Genomic DNA, 21,807 nt, shown 5'->3' with positions numbered 1-21,807 from the left:
CCTGCTGTGAAATTCACCACAGTTTGGACATGGATTCTGAAAACCAATTTTTACTTTAAGAATCTGAGCATCTAGTTTTCAACTATTTCAGGAATCCCTGTGTTTAAATGGAGATGGAAATTAGTCTTTAAATTTGATAAAGGGCCTTTCTGGCTATCCTCATGAAAAGATGAGCTATATTTAAAGAGGCATTCATTGCTCCATTACAAGGTATATTTATGTGAAAATACAGCAATAGTTGCTTTTATTTGCATACGTACTTTTTGACAGTGACTATAGTGTCAGTGAGAGATACTTTGTTGATAAAGTCCTTGAGTTTTCAGGGCAATTGTGTTTATGTAATGTCACACCATAGTTTTGTGTTCAGTGGCTATCTTGCTTGCCTGCTTTTCCTTCTTGCCAGTTGCTGTGTGGCAAAATAGATCAAGGAGCTAACTGATCCAGCTGAAAAAAATCTTCCTCTTGGACTATTTTTCAGCCCGATTAATTCCCTTGTGTCTGAACAAACAGCTATGCCATTGCAAGGTTGGAAGACAAGGAGACTGCTTAGGTGGGGATTGCTATCAGTCATGCATATGCACAAAGGTATTCACAGACCAGGTAGTGGTTGCTGGAAGACTAAAGTGATGGAAGTGGGCAGACCTCTTTTATGTTGAGAAGTGCTTGTTTAAAAATCTGTTTGCAGACTTGGTCTTCTGCTGCTGTTACTGAAAAGCATTCTGAACAAGATGTTTATTTTCGTTTCTTGAATGCACTGTAGAGCCCAAAATGAATTGGGGATGAGTACCCATTTGTTAATAAATGTTGGTGTAGAAGTTTTGAGTCTAACTTCATGTGGATGGACATCCTCTTCCAAACCTAGCTGTATTAATCATTTCAGAGCATATGTGTAGTATCAATAGCAGCCGTTAAATAAAACATTCTGGAAGCTTTTGGACTGAGGCAGGGCAGTGAGGCAGAAGATGCATCCTCATAGTGCTGCTAACTGTGTTTTCCACTTTCTTTAAATACTGTGTTTGTGAAGAAGAAAATATTAACTATTTTAGGACTATATTTTATATGTAAGAATGCCAATGCTCATTTATCTCTTGTGGCGCTTCACAAATATGTAGCATTTATTTTTTAGGTTATTTTGCTTGGTAGGGGCAGCATTTAATTCAGTGTTCAAAACTTCCCTTACTATAGCTTTTCCTAGCTTATTATTTCTCAGTAATACATGAGTCTTCAGAAGAAAGAGCTTGAAATACCCTACTCTTTTTCTGTCCCAATTCTTATTCAAAATATGGGACTGCAGATGTAGGTCACTGAGTAGTTTCCCAAGTTGTTTGTATTTACCAGATACTTAGTGGAATTTTATTAGTTCTGTTCATCAGTACGAGTTAGTCCTGTGGCAAAACTGTAGCCTTCTTAGTGAATGGTGATATTTTTAAGAAATGTGTTGTCTTAGAAGAATTTGAAGGTGATGTTGAGAAATTCATTGTGACTTGGTGATGGGTGGAATAAGTTGCCAGTACATTGACTTGAAATTTTTGGGAAGTAAATAGCAGTAAGTGTAGGTATGCATGATATAACCTTTACTTAAGGGGAATTAATACTTGAATTTGAAGAATTAAGTCACAGAAAATGAAATCAAAACCAACTAGAAATGCTAGATACTTTTAAAATGTAACTTAAGATTTCCTTGATGTCAACTTTGATGTATAAGCTCAAGGAACACACCGAGCACATGGTAGTGGGCCTCCTTTTGTGAGCTGGAAGACCCTTTCATTCTGTGTAGCATAAGGAACACTCCAGCTTATACAGCCAACGGTGGATAGCAGTTTGCTTCTGCTATAGATTTTTACAAAGCCTATGGGTGAGAACTCCTCCAAGAGACTGGAGCTGACTGCATCAGATTGTGAGAAAGAGATCTCTTACTGATGTTGGATCAGATCCGTGTGGAGAACTGACCAACCAGCTGTTTATATAGTACTGTTACCTTGACTGTTATTTATTTTGTAAAATATTTTTGTAAGGTTTTCTAAGGCCTGCATTTTTCTTGATGTGAGATAATGATCTTGGAGTACCAAGCTTGTAGCTAATAGCAACACATTTCTTCTTAACTTAAGATGCTTTTTTTCCTTCAAGTGATTAAAAACTAATCCTTGGTTCTTTTTCTGTCCAAATTGATTGCCCATAAGCTTGATACTAAAATAAACCTGATAGTTGTTGCCCATATTGTCACTTTTATTGTTGGATAAATGCTGCTTGATATGTGAACAGACGGGATGCTTATTAATCACTCAGTTGGATATTGTAGACTAATGCTAAAATGGTGACTGGCAGAAAATATACTTTAACTTCGTGGTCATTTGTGTTGCAAACAAAGCAAATACTGTATATGTGCTCCTGTGTGTACACTTAAAATAAACAAAAAGGGCAAACATTAATTCTACAGTGCTGCTGGAAAGCCTATTCACTGTAATTATTGATTATGAGTATTTAAAAAAAACCAAAAACCAAATCAAAAAACAACTCTGACAACTTCCCATTAGTCAATTATATTGGCATTATACCAAGCTCTTTTTTCCACTGTAGATCTTAAAAGCATGCAGGAAAATGTCTGAACCCAATATTTACTCTTTTAACTACAAACTATGGCTAAAATATGTGGTCCCATCATTGCTTGAAGAGACACAGACTACATTTACCTTGTACCTTAGTCTGCTGAACAAAACCTGAAAGTCTCTAGTCTGGTGTTTTGATTGTTGTGAAATAAGAAGAATGAACATTAGGTATCATGTTTCTCACTGTGATCTCAAAATCATGGAAATGCCCAGCTCTGTAAGCGTGCGTGTCTATGCATGTAGGTGCATAAAATGAAAGTGATTCTTCTGCTGTCAGTTGCTGGGAGCTGCTGACTGGGCAGCAACTCTTGCAGAAGAGGACCTGGGGCTCCTGATGAATGAGAAGCTGACCAGGAGTCAGCAGTGTGTGTCTGTAGCCCTCAAGGCTAATTACTTACTGGGCTGCATTAGAAAGCATGGCTAGCAGGTACAGGGAAGGAACTGTTCCCATCTGGGGGGTGGCTGTGAAGCTCCAGCTGCAGTGCTGCCTAGTAGATCACACATGTATGCACCCTGTGTGAGAGAGACAAACTGGAGGGAGTCCAGCACTGGGTTGCTCAGATGGTAGGGGGTTGGAGCACCTGAGGGTGGAGGAGGGAATGGGTTTGCAACCTGAGGAAGAGAAGGCTAAGGGAGAATGTAATTGCTGTATTTAACCATCTTTAAGCAAGGGCTTATAGGGATGATGGAGCCACTTTCCCCTCAGAAGTAAACAGTGAAAAGATGAGTCAATGGTCACAAGGCATAAGAATAGAAATTTTGGTAGGACGTGAAGGGAATGTCTTGATGCATGGGAGTGGGTAAGTGCTGCACCAAGAGCCTGGAGGGGCCACAGAATCTCCATCTATGGAGACTTTCAACTGGACAAGGTAGAGAGTAGCCTGATGTAAATACAAGTTTGAAGTTCTACCTGTTTTGAGCAGGTAGATGATCTCCAGAGGTTGCTTTCAAGCCATATTATGATTCTACTGTTTATAGATTTTTGAAATTTTATTTTCAAATTAGCTTGAGGAAGTTGGCAAAACAAAGGCATGTTGATGTAGATAAGCAAGGCTGCTCAGAACTGTGTTAGAAGTTGTGGATGGAGAAGTAATGAGATGTGATAAGCATCTTCATTCCAGTCTGCTGGTGGCAATACTGGTGTTTTTCTACCCTCCATTGAACTTTCCAGCTGACTAGGCCAAAAGTGCTTGCAGGCTAGCATAAAGGACAAAAAAAAAGGGTATGGTACCTATCGTGCCTGTGATCACTGTGATGAACAAAAAACCCCTATCTCCAAAGGAACAGCCTGCAGCAAGCAGCACGGTAGCCAGCTGAAGTTTGTCCAGGTCTTGCTTTCTGTAGCAGAGGAGCATGTTGGTGGCTGCTGCTGCAAGGCTTTGATCTTCTGCTGGGTGGGTGACAGTTCCTTACGCTTAGCTGGAGTGTGGTTGCTCCAGGGAGTGGCCTCATGGAGCAGACCAGCTCTGATTTCCAATTGATCACAATACTTCATGACTGCAGAGAGGTGGTGGGACTAATAGCAGCTGGGAGAAAGAAAAAGAACCATGGCAGATCCATAAATTTTTCTCTGCTGTTGTCCTTAATGGTTGTGCTGCCTTGAGAAGACAGCATCCGGCAGCTCATTTATTTCTGTTAATCCTTACATATTTGTCCATTTAGTAAAGTTAACCAGGAATCTTGAGGAAAGGGAGGTGAGCAGAATAGAAAGTTACAACCCAGAGTGACTGTTTTGTATCTTAGCAAAGCAGCTGTCCTGGGGTTTGAACCTGTAGGTAGTTAAATATGTGAATACAGCTAGCTGCTCATGTGTGACTAAGATAGAGTTGTGTGGGAAATCTGGTGTTGGGAATGGCACATCCTTGCAAGCCCTAGATATATTCTTTAATAGCTTTAATGCCTGAGATTATGTCGAAGCAAGGTTAACAGTAGTTATGATGCTTACTTGCAGGATCTGGGGTATAAGAGTACAAATGTAGTTTTGAGCATGTAATCCTAATTTCAAGTTTTACTATGGAAACGGTAAAAGTGCATACCATGGTTGATGTGCCGATCAGCGTAAATCTTTATAAATTCTTGATTGTTCATTGTGTGAATGTTTTAGATGGTGAGAAACATCCTGGTTACCTTCAGAGTAGGAAGGGTAGTAACATGATATCCTAAAAAGCTTTATTAGAAAGGTATGGGCTAGGTTCATTTGTTTCATTTAGTGCCAAAAGTGAACACTCAGGACACACACAGTAACAGGAGGGTACTTGTGCGGGGCAGTGGTTCATTTAATGAGCAGTGAAGTCTTCCAACAGTGAGTGACTTTTCATTTGCATGGTTGCTGCAATGCAAAACTCCTTGTTGAACAATAGCTGGGGTTTCTTTGGCTGTTTTTTAAATTGAAGCATTACAAGATTGTTGTGCCACTTATGTGTCGAGATGGGGAAAAAGCCAATGGTTCAGTTTCTAATAAGATTATGTTGCAAATAAAAGTATTTCGTTAATACTAGCACGGCATTGTGGGGAAATCAGAAAATCTTGATGTGACTAGAGCTGCTTTATTCTCCCCCTTTTTTAGTTTATTTGAAATTCTTTCTTCATAGTTTTCTTCAGAAAGTTTCTCATCACAACTCTTCATGTGCATAGCCACTAGCTCTAGTGTACAGTGCACAGCAGTGTTTCTGAAGGTTTTTTTTGTTCTTGTTTAAAGAATGGGAATTCTCGAACTCTTCCTAGTTTGGGAACTTCTGTCTTAGTAATTTTTTTGCTAGGACAGAACACCAGGCACTACTGGAGTCTAAGAAAAATGGGACAACAGAACTGTTGCTGTTAGTAATGAATCCTGTAGATTGGTGTAGTTTCCTACAAACTACCTACAAAGTAAAGCATTTATTTTAAATGTACTGCCTGCCTTCCCACCCCACTCTCAGTGAATTATTGTGCAAAGTACTGTACTGTGTTACAGGAGGTATCTGTGAAGGAATTGTCAGTGCTGAGGTTCTAATATGTTTTAGAGTTTTTTTTTGTTCCATTCTAAAGCTGTTATTACTGAGGTACTTTATGCCAAATACTTTAGACAGAACTTCATAGCACATTAATCTGCTTGTACTTAACAGATAAATGCATGAATTAGTGAAAGTAGCACATTCATAATTGGATTCTAAGTTTTTGTAACTAGGATTTAACATTAAAATGTTCTAAGAATTATGTATTTTTTTGTGGAACTATTGATGTGATTCTTAAATGTAGTTTTAAAACATTCTGAAAACTTTTTCTCCCAGCTGTTATGCAACTCCTTGCTTCCTCTAATGGTCTATAGCTATTATCCAATTCATCACTGATATTTAATGAGTATTTTAGGTCACTTAGTATCTTTTGTTTGCTTGTGTACTTTAAAAGAATTGAAGAATCTTTTGATCTGTTTCTTCTGCTGAAACATTTAGCTTCTATATGCTTCATCTTTCCCTACAAGAAGAGGTTAAAGAACAAGCATTTCCTCCTACCCCAGAGTAATCCTGGAATGTGATTTCACTTCTAACCTTGTGTAGATCTCACTGAAGTACTCTGAGTCATATTTACTGATTTACTTTACTGACGCTTTGCTTATTTATTCTATATTACTGCTTTGCCAGCTGTCATTGGATGGGTGGAGGACTAGCATATGCAGGCAAACTTTTGTGGTATGGTTAGAATTAACAGTTCCTTAGGTAGTTAGCTGAAACAGTATAGTGCCAATACTGTCTTCTTGTGAATTTCAAGTTAGATTATGGTTAAGCTTTTTCAAGTACCTGAATAAGTTGAATGGGGCATGACATATGGTTCTGCACAAAAGGGAAGTGTATAAAGCAATATGGAATAGCATTGCCTTGAATGCAGTAGTCCTAGTCATTTGGCAGGATTATGGTTTAACTGAGATTTTTAACCTGTTTTCTGGGTCCAGCAGCATGCATTCAGATAGCATTTCTGAGACAGTTTGAGTACTTAAAATGGGACAGCTTTTTGAAGTCTTGCTTCACCGAATTTTCACTGATTTCAGATTTTAAGAACATTGTTTAAAAAAAAAAAAAACAAAAACCTGGAGTGACAAATAATGCCCTGCTCTAACCCTGAATATTTTAAGCCTTTAAAAAATGTTTCCCTTTATTTTCTCCCCATCTACTGTCCTTTTGTATAATCTTTTATTTGAAAAAGGATTAAGGAATTGGAAGATCCTTGCCTTATCCTATTATTTCTGAAAAAGAGTGTTTTGCTAAGAATAGTCTTTTAATCTGCTGTCATAACAGCTTCTTTGCCAAACTGTTGAATTACACAAGTTTTCTTTTGATGGAGCCATTCTGGTTTATGATTTCTGTGGCAAAACTGACCTGCAAAAGACAGTTGGCAGAGTTACTTCGTATATTGTGATAATAGGATTCATCATGGAACCATCTGTAGTGGAACTTCATGTGACATTACACTGAAGAAACTGCAGAGATCTCTTCTATCAAATGTAGCACAGCAGAGTGTTTGCAGAATTATAATTTTTTTTGTAGACGTAGCACTATTCATTCTGATAACGCTTGTTCTAGAAATATGCTACCTATTAAATCTTTCTGTGATTAATTAAAGTCACAGTTCAGAAGTCCATAAAAAAAATGAGAGGAAAGGTAGGATGAGAATCTTCAGCATTAGAAATGCCGGCTTACAGGCTGTTTAATATTGTGTGCAGCAGCCTATCTGCCTCTTCATTTACATCCTACTGGCTCGTGAATCTAAAACCTATTTTAAAGACGAAGGAAGATATTTATCTTAAACAATCTCTGCTGATGGCTAATTGCTTAAAAAAAGAATGGTTAAGAATAGAGAAACTCTGCAGTATATTCCATTACGAATACATCATTTCACTGTGCAACCTCATGTGTTGATGTCAGTGTCATATATACCCTTACCACAAAATACAAAACCCTGGAAAACTTACAGTACAGAATACCATATAGTAGCAGAGTGTCATTGTAATAAACTAAATCAGAAGTCATTTATAAGTTGGTGAGGATAGGTATGTTAACTAAGTGCTATTGGCCACAGATGGGGACTTTCCAGAGAGGGTGCACTGGTATTGCAGAGCAGCTGTGTTGATTTACTGGTTGTGTTACAGGAACTGACTTGACCATGAGAAGTGCTGGGAGGTTCTACGTGCTGCTGTCTTGTTGCTGATTTGGATAACCAGGGCTGATGTGACTATCACCAAAATCTACTTGCAAGCCTCAGATAAACTTTGGGTGAATCTTAAACTTCATAACTCTTAGTACAGTTTTCAGGATGTTTTAAATGTTTGTATTGGTGGCTCTCTGTAGAGATTGCTTTGTGTTCAGAATATATACCTTTTTAAAAAATATATTCCAGAAACGAGGAAATCTGGATAGCACCAAGTGTTTGATATTCACAGGTGATGAAGTAGTGTCAGGTTTCATCTGCCCTGCCACAAACTGGCAGACTTCTCTGCTTCCTTAGAGGAGAGGGAGATGGCTGAAGGCATGGTGGATAAGCAAGCACAAATTCTCACATCTTTTCTTGGAGCTGATAGCATACATTCACTTAATGCTTCTTTCTTTCCTTGCCTTCAGGCTACTGGAAGTCTGATTTTTAGACTGTGCTATATATTGACTTCTCATTCTTCTGTTTTCTGAATCTTAATTTTGTTTTTTACTTCAGCTTCCCATGTTACAAAGTTAGAGCTGCTGGTGTCCATAATGTGTTTTACCTAATTGCCAGGCAGGGCCTAAACCAACAGCCTGTGGACAGTTTTCTTCTGTGACCAGCTGCTTTAGTGACTGTCCTGAAAGGGAGATAAAACTGAGTAACACTAAAAGTGCTGGAGGTGAGGTCGGTTGTCTGACTGGTTTAGGTAATATGAGTGTGTAGAAGATAAACAGAAACATGCAGTCCTGTGTGGTTTTTTTTCCTGTGCTTTGTGGCGATCTGTTATTGTCTTTGTGCTGTTAACAGTACCCTAACTCCTCATGAATGACGACTACTATGTGCTAGTATTTTTTGTAGTGGAAGGGCTGCAGCTTATGGACTGGCTTCATGTGACAGTATTTTAGAGTGTAGAGAAATTGAGGTGCAAGAATAGGAAGGTGGATTAAGTGAAATCCTCTCAATAAGACCTTTATTGATACAAACCAGAAAAACATCTGTTTTGAAAAGAGAGTCACTGCAAAACTTATGGCAGTTGTGAATAATTTACTCTGTGTGTGTGTGCTATTTGTTACTTGGTTCTTCATTTTCCTGCTTGTGCAAGGTATGTGGTGTGTTTATCTGACTGTCAAGAATTCACTTCTCAGCTGAATTTGATTCGATATTAAACAAAACAAATGTTTTGGAAGCAGCAGAAATTATATTGATTGTCTTATTTGGATGTTTTGTAAGAGATGTTTCACAATATGAGAATTCTCTTTAGAAATGTGCGCAGCAGTTTAATACTGATTTTTATATACAGGCTACTCAAAAGTTGTGAATGCAGGTTCAGCATTTGAAGTTGGTGCTGTTGACCCCCGTTCATGAGTAGCATTTTCTTAAACTGCTTCAGAAAACATTGCTGTTTGATACTTGGTTTGCATAAATGCACGCTTTGAGTTTCTGAGGAAAATGTGATGTGGACACATTGGCCTTGCCTGCATTCCACCGGGAGCAGTGTGTGAAATTGCTGTTGGAACTTTGGTGGTTCTGTCCATGCCAGCTGGCCAAGCAGTGCTAGGAAATGGTTCAGCTGGAGCACTGTTTAACAACAGGAATTGGTTTTGTTGCTTTCTACATGTTTGGATGTGATCTTACACTACCTGTTTCTAGACAAATGCCCGTATCTCTGTTGTGCCTGTTACAGTCTTCATTTTGTTGCTGCCAGCCATAGGTCTTTCCTTACTGTTAAATAGCCTCTGAATTGTTAGTTACTTCTGACATTATATCAGACTGTTTGAAGTTACTTGAAACATGGAAGTGGAAAAGCTTAAGTTTCAGTTGCCTAATAAAAAAATCACTGAGTGCTGCTCACTTTCTCCAACTTCAGGTTTTCCCAGTTTCAGATTCAGCTGTTAATGTTTTGGCACTGATGACTGCAACCTGTGACAAATTGCTATTTCTGGCTACCTAGTATTTGAACATAAATTGATGCAGGGAATTCAAGCACTGGTGCATAAAACAGTGTTGAATATGATCTGTTCAAGCTCATTCCTGGCTTTATTATTAACCTTTTATCGTGGCTTGTGAAACATTTGGGGTGAGGTTCCCAAAAGGACATGCTGCTTTGTGGAAACATCTACTTTTCGCTGAGATGCTATGGTATTGATCAGATAAGTCTGACAGGAGCAGTGCTAGAGAACATGCCAGCTTCAAATTCCTGCCTGTATGACTAATCCTGCACATATAATCCCTAGGGGGTCCTAGCTTCAGTGACACTGCAGAACGTGTCCTCAGCCTTGGTGAAATCGTGTTGTTCGAGAGGGGACAAGGAACAGCACGGAAACGGAAAACTCAAGGGGCTGGATTTGCTAGCAGCTGCTACTGAAGAGCTCTGCTTGGGAAGGAAGTATATATATTCATCTTCCCTGGAGAAATCCTTGACTGGCTGCCAATAGTAATTCTCCTCTTCCTTTCCTCCTTCCAAAGCAAACAAGGAAGATCCCATGTGTTGGTGGTACTCGTAGGTTAGGCTGCTTACCTGCTCTTTGCCCCTGTGCTGCAGCTGCTGTCACGGCCCCTCTGTGGGGGTTGTTCACTAACTGAAGTGACTACAAGAAGGAGCAGGTCAGTTTAATTAAGATGAAAAATGAAACATGCATTTGCTATCCTTATTTGTGTGTATATATATATTTTTTTCTTTTAAAAACTTCTAGTCTTCCCCTAAGCTGGAAGCTGACTTTCAGTAGGTGTGAAATTTTTTGGAAGCATTCTGCCCCCTTCCATAACACACTGGAGTTATTTTTATTCAATGGATAACACAGTGTCTGGCTTGGGCATTACAGGTAATAAAAAGTGTAAATATTAGGCTGGGAAAGATTTAAATTGCAGGAAGCTCACTGAAAGTAATGGGGAAAAAAAAAAGTTGCTGGTTGTGTTTCTATGAAGTTTTCTCCTTTCCTGCCCCTCAAATTCTGCTATAATAGCATTAAAGATAAAAGTTCACTCATTTTTGTGAGAGGGAAGAATAGAGGGCTGTGCCTGGGTGTCTGCTGAAGAACTTCACTGAATGACTGAGAAGTTAACTAGCATTTAGCAGCAGCTCTGGAGATAGCCCTGGTGTCCCCCCTAGAAGATTAGTTCATCCTCAGCGTGCTTGGCTTCTGGTCTCCTGCCTCTTCCTCACTGCGCGTTTTACAGATGGGGAAAAAAACGGCCAAATCTTCTTCTGTTAATTCAGGCTCCTCTTTGTTGTTCTTTTTGTCTTCATATTATCCTTAGTAAATCTTAAATATATATTTCTGCTTTGATTGCTTTGGTTTTGATTTTTAAAACTGCAGTTTTTCTTCCATAATCCAGAGTCGTAACTGGCAGTGAGAAAGATGCCTATTTCCAGGGTAGTCCAGGCTGCCTTGATGTTTTTAAAGAGATACAGGGGAGATGCGGTTTCTTGCCTAAGTGTGAAGTGCAAGGTCTGGAGTTTGTGAGGATTCAAGGAACTGCTTGTGCTGTAAGGAAGCACAGGAAAGCCTCTGCTGGAAGCTGGAAGTGGGGGAGGTAGGCCCCAAAGCTGGACTTGCTGGAGTATAGGATGTGAGTATTTTTGAGATGGAAAAGGAAATAAGGAATGGATGGTGCATGCTATTATGTCTGCGGAGAGAAGTGTGGGATTAGAGAGCAGAAGCAACCCAAAGACTGGAGAGATGTATGTCTTGCAAGAAGGTGGCCTGATTTAGAGCATCTTGAGAGTACCTCATCTGCAAAAGGTTCTCTGTGAACACTGAAGTGACCGTGTGTACTTAAGCATGTAAAGTCTTAAAAATGCTTAGTTTTCTCTGTTTTGAGTTCCTACCTTCAGTCACTACTAATCTGGGTGAAGACTCAAAGCACCTCACAATTCTTGAGGTCCTTTATACTTCTTTTATACTTACATCTGGAGCTGGTGGTTGTAAGAAAGCTCCCTGTATGTGAGGTATTAGGATTATTTGTCTGTTCCAAACAAAACTCGGATTTGGGGAAAGACATTAGTTGTGGAGATTAAAATCAGATTTGTTTTGTGAGTGCCTCATTCAAGATGTGATAGCAGGTCCTTGGAATGTTCTTGTGTAGACAACATGAAATGTAAAATTTAGCAGTTTTAGATTTTACTAAGGAAATTTTTATTGACAACTGATAAATAAGTATAGACTTTTTATTTACCGTGTTAAGAATTTAGAACAAAAAGTTGAATTTTAGATATTTTATGAGTAGCTTACGAAACTATTTTTATGTAAATATTCTTTTCCAAGCAATGTAATTTGTTGATCTTCCTTGTCAAAAGGAAGACATGCTTCCTCCTTTGCTTAGAGCCTTTTCTGCTCCCAACCATCCCACATATAGATTGTTTTGTATTTAATAGTAAAGCCAATGTTCGTTTTAATTTTATGAATTTCTTTATTTTACTTTTCTATAGATGGGAGAGGGGTCCCTGTGCAGGTTTGAATTGAAATTCAGTATGGAGTGTGGGTGCTGTTGTGCAAGCCTGTGCTGTTTAAGTGGTAGACAGCTCCTTGATACTGACTGGGGCTCTAAGTGATTTTTGGAATGCAGAATTAAGTTCAGTTCATTGCAATTGCCGTCAATTAGGTGATCTTTTTATAGGAACTGTAATAAGGTGAATATTGGCCAAGAAAAGGCTGCTGGAGTGCAGAAGGGGGTGGTTTACTTCCTTGCCTGTCCTCCCCTTAGTAGGTTCCTCAGATTACAGTTACTGTCTTAATATTCAGATGAGATGACAGGAATATGAAGAAAACTATACCTAGTTTTCTAGATGATTAGAAAAAGTCATCATGTGATCCGGCTGGAGCATGAGGTTAGAGCCACTATATGAACCTGTAAACTGCAACACTAAATCACTGGAAAGATTGCATTAGTATTAATGGATTTCATGCATTGTTAATTTAGGACTCTGCGTAGCTGTTTCCTGTAAAATGTACTGAGAACAGAGTTAGTTTAACAGAAAGGGCTCTAAGTCTTCCCAAGAGATTTATCAATCTGGCAATGATGTTTGCTGAACCACTGAGGTAATTCGTTGGTACAAACAGCCTATATTATAGTCTCTTAAGTTTCATTTTGCTGTTACATACTCAAAAGTGTTTTGCTTTAAAGCCATGTTTACTTTTCTATACCAAACCTGCCATCTTTTCTGAAATTACCATCTTTAGTGGAGAAAGCTGTCTATTTATTGTTAAATATTCAACAGGTTCTTGGAAATCAAGAAATTGGCTTTGAATTTTCTGTAAAAAATGAGTATTAGAAAGAAAACATGACAGTCCTCAAGTTTAAAAAAACTAAATGCATTTTAAATCTCTTGTTTTCATGCAAACCAAAGTGACTTACCCTTCTCTGTTTGAACTTGAAAGCAGCAGGCAAGTCATAACATAGAAATCTAAATGTGCCCTTGTTGCGTTTATGCAGGTTTCCCCTGCCTCAGTACTTCTCTTCTGGATGAACACTGAGATCTGGTGTCCTTCTTTGTTTTACTGAATCTTAACTAGTGAAGTTTGACTTTGTGGTGGCCAAAAGATACATTAAAATATGCTATGTTTTAAGAAACGTACCTGCACTGCACTTCAGACCTGTGGTATGTAAGAATCACTCCGGTGTATTTGTGGTTTTGTTTAATAGTTGCCTGTAGAAAATAGCTCCTGAGATCAAGCTGTACACTTGAAATTTTGTGCTGTGCCACTCCTCCTGTGAGTGGCGTAAGCCAGAGGACTCCTATAATGCAGATGTACATTAGATGATGTGTGAGACACTTCCTTATCAATTACACACAAGCTAGAAACCTCATTAAACATGTCAACATTAGGAGTAGTTTAGGCAATTGTGTGGATGTTGTTCAACTTAAAACGATCTGATTTGTGAAGGCATAATTTGAAAGCTCTGCAAAATGTTAGGAAGATTAATCTTATAGTCAACAATAAGAATATTTCATTTTAGAATAAGCTTCATGTTTTTCAGACATCTTTAGCATTTATAATGGTCTAGTAATATCTTGCTGCAGTGTTCACCCAGCTAACGTTAACTCTATTTTCCGAATTCCTTATCTGCATTAGCATTTAACAGAACTGGAAGTATTGTGAAATAAAACTTTCAGTTTCAAAGGCAGTATGGAAAAAGAAAACATTATTAAAACCATGATTACTTTAGTGAATAATTATGAATAGTTATGAAGGTAACTTTTAGGAAATGAAAAGAATAACATTCTGTTTCTTAATTTGAGCCTTTGAAGCATTTGTTTTATTAAGTATCTGAAAACTGGGCTCTATTTGCAATATCCATTTAGCAGATGTCCAGAAGCCTTTAAATGTGACAGCTGAAAATTAGACAAGCATTCACAAACATGATGCATACAAATCAGCTCTGTGTGAACTGTATTTTCACAAAGAAATTAAATAAAATTCATTCTTGCAAGAGCTTTATGTACACTGTGCACTTGTTGTGCTTTCAGTAGCAATGTGGTATGTACTTGAAATACTGTTGGCTTTCTCTAGGTCATCCACAGATTCCTATAGAATATTCATTTCAGTAGTGTTAGATCCCCTTCTAAATGGAGTTACTGAATCGACGTTGATAGGTAGCTTATGTCATTGTAATGGTGATTGTATTACTAATTAATGTGCTAATGTATGCAATTGTTTTATTTAAAAATTGTCTTTTTCCATTTTTGTAGCTCTTAACTGTCACAATTTTCATCTTTTGTCACCCTACTTCTGAGCAGCTACTGTAGTAATCTCCTTCCTTAATTATAAAACAGTTTTGCCTAGGCGCCCTCAGTCTTCAGCACATGTAGGTAGATCTCTGTCTTAGCTGGTATTTGTGTTGTACCTAAGGCATGTCTTGCCCCAAAGACTGCTGGCTTAGCATCCTAATTTTCTTCTAAGACTAAGCCCATTTATGCTTGCTGTGAGGAAAGGATTGCTTTAGAAACCATGAACATGAAACCCAAGTCTGATTCCACGCAAAACTTGTAACTAATGATGGTTGTTGCATCCTATGATTTTTCTCATTTCTTATATTATATTACATTTCAAGCTATTAGGGTATGAAAATATCTTCTCAGCTCTACTTCTTCACTGCAGTAGGAACAAACTGAATATGTATAATTTCTTACATAAAAGAATACTTAGGGTAAGGTATTGTGCGCTGTAGCATGGGATGAATCCTGGATTTTCATTTCATGTTGTCTAGTAAAGGTAGGAAAAAAGCAATTAAGGAGCAGTCTTAGAGACTTAGCTGAACAGAGCATATTTTTCTCCACCCTTTAAGTTGGTAGTATTCTAGCCAATTCTATTTCCATGTCCCTAGTGGGAAAATTATCTCTTGGGTTCCATTTCTTTATCTGAAAAGAAGAGACATCTCTCAAATGTATGCTTTTTGTCAGTTTGCAATGCAACCTTTGAAGCTTTCCTGTTAATTGTTACTATCTCTAGTGAGGGAAAAGTGCAGAAGAGGTCATAAAATATTTTGTGCTCTAATGTAAACTGAGAGATCCTTTCTTCCACAAAACCTGTTCCATTTCTGTTCCTCTGTATGCCTGGAATGCATGCATTCAGGTCACCGCGTGAGAGAAGTAACATTATGCATAATTATGTGTTGTTTTTGAAGCAATCTCTAATTTAAAAAGCATGGACTTGGTATCTAGTTGATGTGAAGGCTAGCAGGTGTGATAGCCAAGAAAATATTACTTGATGGTAGTGCTGCGCTGAAGGTGTAAATACTCAGATGTCTAGTTGAAAGCACGTGGTTTTCCAATTAAACTCTAATTGTGGATGCATAAACTTGCTGTGGTTAACTCAGGTGTACAACACTTAGGGCCCATGTGAGCTGGGCAAATTCTTGTAATTGCCTGCTGTTTCAGGTAAACTTCTCTGAGTCCTCACGCAGATGAGCCTGGATTAATCTTAAAAGCAAAATGTGAGATTGCCCAAATCCAGCCATAATGACATGGTGGGTACAGGTCTGATAACCTTGTCTGTACCATAAGCTCCACATAGCCATAATCCTCGACTGAGCCACACTGATGCCAGCTCTAGTTTGAACACATTAAGTTCATTTACAGTTTGGAAGTATGCTGTTTAGAGTTGAAGCGCTGTTACTTTGGAGGCCGCTTTATAGCACTGTCCAGTGGTATAGGTCATGGGCATAAAAAGCATTAAATAAAATGGGGTCTGGAATGAGCATCAAGTCATCTCTCTCTGCCTTCTAAAGAAATCAATTTACACACTCTGCAAAGGCAAGTTTACCAAACATATTGCTATTGTTTATATGATTTTGCATTGGGAGTTTTCTGTTTTATCTATATCTAAGGCCATCTGGCCATTTCTAAGGTTTTTAATGCACCTGCAGTAGGACTTCTTAAGTGAAAGCTTTGTGAGCAAAGGATTAGCTCATCTCTTTCCCACCCCGCCTTTCTATCCCCAAACCCTCTGTTTCTCCAATATATTTAGGCTGTACTAGAAAAATATTTTAATGTATACTGTCCATACATTGTCCTGCACCTTGATTAATAAATAGAATGCTTTCTGTATTAGAGACAAAGTTTGATATTAGTATTAAAATACAGCATTATGTTATCTTCCAGATACCTTGAAGTCAGCTAGTTTATATAGAACAGTCTTTTTGAGAAATGCTAATGTACATGCCTTTCTTTAAACAGAAGTAAATGGCAGATGTTTGCATATTTTTGTATAAACATTGCTATACATAGTTTCTTTCATTCTAAAATCTTACTGTTTTAAATGTGCTTATTTTAAAGCTGGGTGAAGAAATTTGGTCGATCTTCATTATCAGTATTATTCACTTGTGGAGGAGAAGGAGAATGGGGTGTCAGTGAAACACTTTTATAAATGTCCATAATTCTTAGGGGTAGCCATAATATTTACTTTCATAGATATATGCTACTTGTCTTTTAAAGGAGCTACAAGTTCAACACGTCCATGTTCAAGCTTTTGCAACTTAAACTTTATCAGGCTGCATAAAGGAAGTGATGAGTGGAAATTGTTGACCATCTTCAGTCTCCTGCAGGACTATTGAATTCTAGTTGCTTTTAGTGAAATCAGACTAAGACTTATGCACAGCCTTGGGGGTTCCCTAAGGGACTTTTGCTGTATGGGTATAGTGTTATTTCCATTTCCAACATTTTTGTTGTGCTTCCTTGGGTAAATACTACTTATGGCAATCTGAAGAATTAGTAAGTTAATATGCCAAACCACACCTTACCATCTTAGGGTTCAGATTTGGAGTATCCTTATCTTGAGTAGTTGCAGGCTGCCACTAAAAAGTTGCCATGTACTGAAATTTGTATAGGCAAGGTATTTTCAAGGAAAAGCACAATAGTTGATGTGTGAAAGGAAACTGAAGTGTTCTGCGGGATTCTTCCCCTGCCAACAGTTTACAGCGTTCTGGCAAGTTGACAGTTAATGGGACAAATGTATTATTAGTTTCCTCATTAATAATAGAAATCTGGAGTCTGCATCCTGCCTTTCTTCCCATATGTGTTTCTGCAGAATTTCTAGAAAATGGAACAAAATGTCAAATTTCAGGCAGGCAAGTTTATCTCATATAGCTTAATCATATTTTAATGAAAGACATTGCAGGCATACATTGTGTAAGGATCTTGAAACTCTGATGGTTTCTGAATTTAGACTTAGTTTAATATTTAAAGACTTAAGACTTTTGGTGTTGTGGATCTTTGAAGCTAGACTTTATAAGACTAGTCACCAGTAAATTAGCAGATAGGAAAAATGGAAGTCTTTGGCTTTCTTCTGGGAGCTGTATTTGCAGAGCTGGGCAATACCAGGCACTTCTGAGGATGCTTTTGTGAGAGGTAAAGAGACAGGGAGCACAATGGGTTCTGAGCCAAGTGGGTGCAAAACATTGGGTGGAAGTAAACTTACTTGTAAAATGAGAGGCTTACACTTTCCACGGTTGATGGACAAAACTGTGTGGAAGTTATAACAGACTTTGAGGCGATGGGCACAGAGGAGATGGATGTCAGGGCTGGTTCAGGCTGAGGAAGCTGTAATGGCTGGATGAAATGCTGGAGAGTTGGAGGTGAGGGCAAAGAGTATGTAAGTTCTGAGACCTCTGTCATCTGTGCTGATCTGAGCGCATTTCCTCCAAGTGGCTTATTTACATCCCACAACAGCTCGGCATACAAAATGTGCAAGAAATGGCTTTTCTGAGAATTGACTCCATTTCTTCTCAAGCTGAATAAGTCAGTTTTATGCTAGAAGGGCATGCATTTAAAAATGTAGAGGTAGACTAAACCTCTTGCTAACACAGTAGAGGCTGATAATTTTTGATGAACAGCACGTGGGGCTGCAGAAAAAGGAATGATAATTTAGATGCAAGTGGAGATAGTCCTACTTCCTCACTCCAGGATACCTCTCCCTCCTCCCTCATTTATTCAACCCCTCTCTCTTGCTATCACTGTTTAACTGATGTCATTTCTCTATCTATTGGTGTGGGGTGCTTTGAATTCTTTCTCTGCTTCAGCCATTATTATAAGCCTATACTTCGATCTCTTGTGAAGCTTATGGGAACAAACCTCATGGATAATGGGAAAGGAACCAACTACTATGATTCTGGTTGCATGTGCTCGAGCATATGTTTAGCTACATGAAGATTTTTCAGGCTTGTTTCTAAGTCAGTTGGGCAACAGGCTAATGTATGTATTCAGCTAATCTGTTTGGTATCTTCATCCTTCTCAGGTTTTGAACTGTGCTGACTGTCAATAAATACTCTGAGGAATAGTAAACCAGAATATCCTAATCTAAAATAGACTTTTTTTGGGGGGGGGGGGGCACATTGGGATGCAAGACATTACATATATTAGTCTTTTAAAAATATGACATTAAATTTGGAGTGGTGCTCCAGAGATGCTGTATGCAAATGTATATTGAAGTATGAAAAATTCCCAGTTGTATCTCGGTATTTGGTTTTTTTTCTGTGTTTTGACTGCTTTCACTTGTGTTTTACACCTTGACTTGAAGTTTCTCAGGAGTTCTTTAAACTATTTTTTCAGAAAGCAGTCCCTTCCCTGAAATAGTGCCTTATTGAAAGTGCAGAAGTAGTTTGGTTTTGATGTATGGAAGAGCAGGGCTGTCTGTTTTTACTCGTTTCCTCCTGTAAATAGTTCCTGCAAAAGCAATCTTTGTACTGCAAAACCCATCTCCTCAGACTTGCTCTTTACTCATTTCCTAGGACTTGGAAATATTGCCAAATAGTGGTCTGAGAAACTTTCAGTCTTCACAGTTTTGCAAGCCTAGTGATGTATGGGTCAAGGTAGCAGTGGGGTGTTTGAGACATGGTTCAGGTAGGTCAGATCTCTTACCCACAGCTATTATAAAGCACATCTGTTATAAGGAGGAATTACTCAAGTTTCATGACTAAGAGGGAAGCATTCACTGAAACTTTCCGGTAATTTATTTTGTAAAGAGTTAACTATGCATCGGCAACTAGAAGACTGAGGTTTTTCAACTGTCAGTAGAAAGGTACAGTGCGTTGTAGGCTGTTCAGTATTATTCTCATGCAATGTATGGTGTGTTTTTTAACAACATTTTGAAGACTCCAGTAGCAGGGAAAACCTTTTAAACCGTAATCTTATAGTGCTTTTATAGAACGTTATGGTTTTTTCCATTTTATTTCTTTATTCTTTACTAATTGGGGCTTTTGTTTGGTTTTGTTTTGGTTTTTTTTTAATATTAAATTCTAAGTGTCATGGCTGACATCAGTTGGTGAATTCTTAAACAAGGTAGAGGCACATTTAATTATATTTGACTGTCACTGAATCATGACCCTCAAATACTTAGCTCATTCTTTTTTAAGTAACCGATTATAATTAAACCATTGACAGCAGGAGTTTGTAATTTGTGTGGAATTAAAATAGGAATGTAATAATTCTTGGGACTAGAAACTTTAGCAGATTTGGGTTTTTTTAATTTTCTAAATATAACTCTTACATTGTATCACAATTCAGGGCATTTTATCTACAGTATTTTGCTTTAAGAATCTATGTTGGAATAGTTCCTCTTTTAAAAATTTTTGAATAGCTACTTAAATAGATTTAAAATATTTGAATTTTTGAATGTAAATTTTTTTTATTGTTGAGGTAGATGTTATAGATGTTTCCTTTATTTAGGCAGTCAAATGAAAGAAACTTTGTCTCTAACTGATTTCAAGCTTGGGGAACAAAACCATCATGTACTTACTCTGAGGCTTGAAAAAGCCTAGTTAGACATATCTTCTTTAGATAAGCCTGTTTTTTTCTATGGGTATGGAAAGGCAGGTGAGGACACAGCTTTTTGAGAGAGGTGAGCTTGCTGTGCCTCATGCATAGCAGAGAGTGGAAGTGGCAAAACCAAAGAGTGTTGAAGAAGGGGAGACTCAGCCTAGAATGAGTGGGATGGTGGGCTGGCACCAGGCTGGCCTCCTGCATGTTGCAGTCCTGACTGAAGCTGTCTATCAGCCAAATATTTTGGCACCAATGCTCATGTATAGGCAAAACTATTCTTCGTCCTTTCTCTTTGGCCAGTGGATAGATTCCCCATCTTCCCTGGAGGCTTTGCTTTGGGAGACACCTTGCAGAATGCAGGGGCACGGACCACGAGAGCGTAACGCTTCATGGTGATCTCCTCTATCCGTGATACATACACGGGCTAAAGTGAAAGAGAGAATTTACATACCAAACCTTATCACAAAGTTGATTTTTTTTTTTTTTTTTTAGGATCAGCATAGCTACTCTAATAGTCCAGAGTGTGGGCTTTTCAATTATGAAGCTTAGACTTAGTGTACAAATGGTTTATTTTTTTTCAATTATCTTTGGAGCAGAGAGGGGTAGACTAATTGGTTATAGGCAGTACCTAGGTGAATGCAAAGCTAATATATTCAGAAAGGAGTGAAGGCTTTATTACAGAAAGATTACACACAGAATTCTTTTTTTTACCTTAGTAAAAATAAGCAAGGATTTCTTTTATGTGCTGATATATGCTAAAATACTACTATGAATTATAAAATTATTAGTAAATACAAGTTTCTCAGTACATATTGCCAAGCACATTTTGCAGTATTGAACATGTAGCAAATGAAAAAGCTTTAAGGCAATAAAATTTGCTTGGTAATAATACCATGTACAGTATACATGTAAAATCTGTTAATATAAAGAAATTCTCTTCTGAGAGAATAGTTTCTCCAGATCCTTTTCTTAAACTGTACTTGCTTTGTTTCACCCTTTGATCCTATGAAGTTTACCAAATTGAAAGAAAATTCAATTAAACACTTAGCTTTGGCTCTTCAAAGTATTGACCTTTAAATGGGAAGGTGTCAACATTCATCTGAAGACCTTGCATGGAAAGTAGCAGTCCTTCCTGCATTTGTTTCTGAGGAATTACCTAAAGTGAAGTATTAAACTTTCATTATCTTGATGATGATACCAAACAGCAGAGCTCTATCTACTAAGCTGTTCTGGCTAATCCTACATTGTTCAGTGTCACTACATCTTAATACAGTTTTAGTGGATAAACTCATTAGTCCTTTTTCTCAGCTGATGATGAACAGATGTAAGATTGTGTGAATTACTGTCTTCATTCTTTGTTTTCTGTTTTCAAAAATTTTTTTGGCTGATTTCATACCTTCCACAACAAATTTTCTCTCTCCTGTTTCGGGGAGGGGGTGTGTGTCATTATGTATTTGTTGGGCATCTTTATCCCAAAACTTTGTGTGAGTACATCTGTGAAGGAAGTGTCGAGAAAGAGGCAGTGTCCCAAGATGTAGTAATAAAAGGGATAGGGAAGAAAGAGCTGGGGATGGTGTCATGTATTGTGAAGAAATTGGGCTTTTCGTCTCCCTCCAGTAAGCCTACCTCCACCCCATAGAGCTACCATTTACAGTCTGGATCCCCAGCTTGTATACAGTTTTTCTTGTGCTAGGCAACAGTTCTTGTCCATTTATGACTCCCTTATAAACTGGCGAAGGAAGCCTTTAACAATACCGCTAATGCACTGATACAAGTTCC

The sequence above is a fragment of the Haliaeetus leucocephalus genome, unplaced genomic scaffold, assembly GCF_000737465.1.
Source record: "Haliaeetus leucocephalus isolate CR32 unplaced genomic scaffold, Haliaeetus_leucocephalus-4.0 Scaffold168, whole genome shotgun sequence".
Taxonomy (NCBI): Eukaryota; Metazoa; Chordata; class Aves; order Accipitriformes; family Accipitridae; genus Haliaeetus; species Haliaeetus leucocephalus.
Note: the sequence above shows the minus strand (reverse complement) of the source record.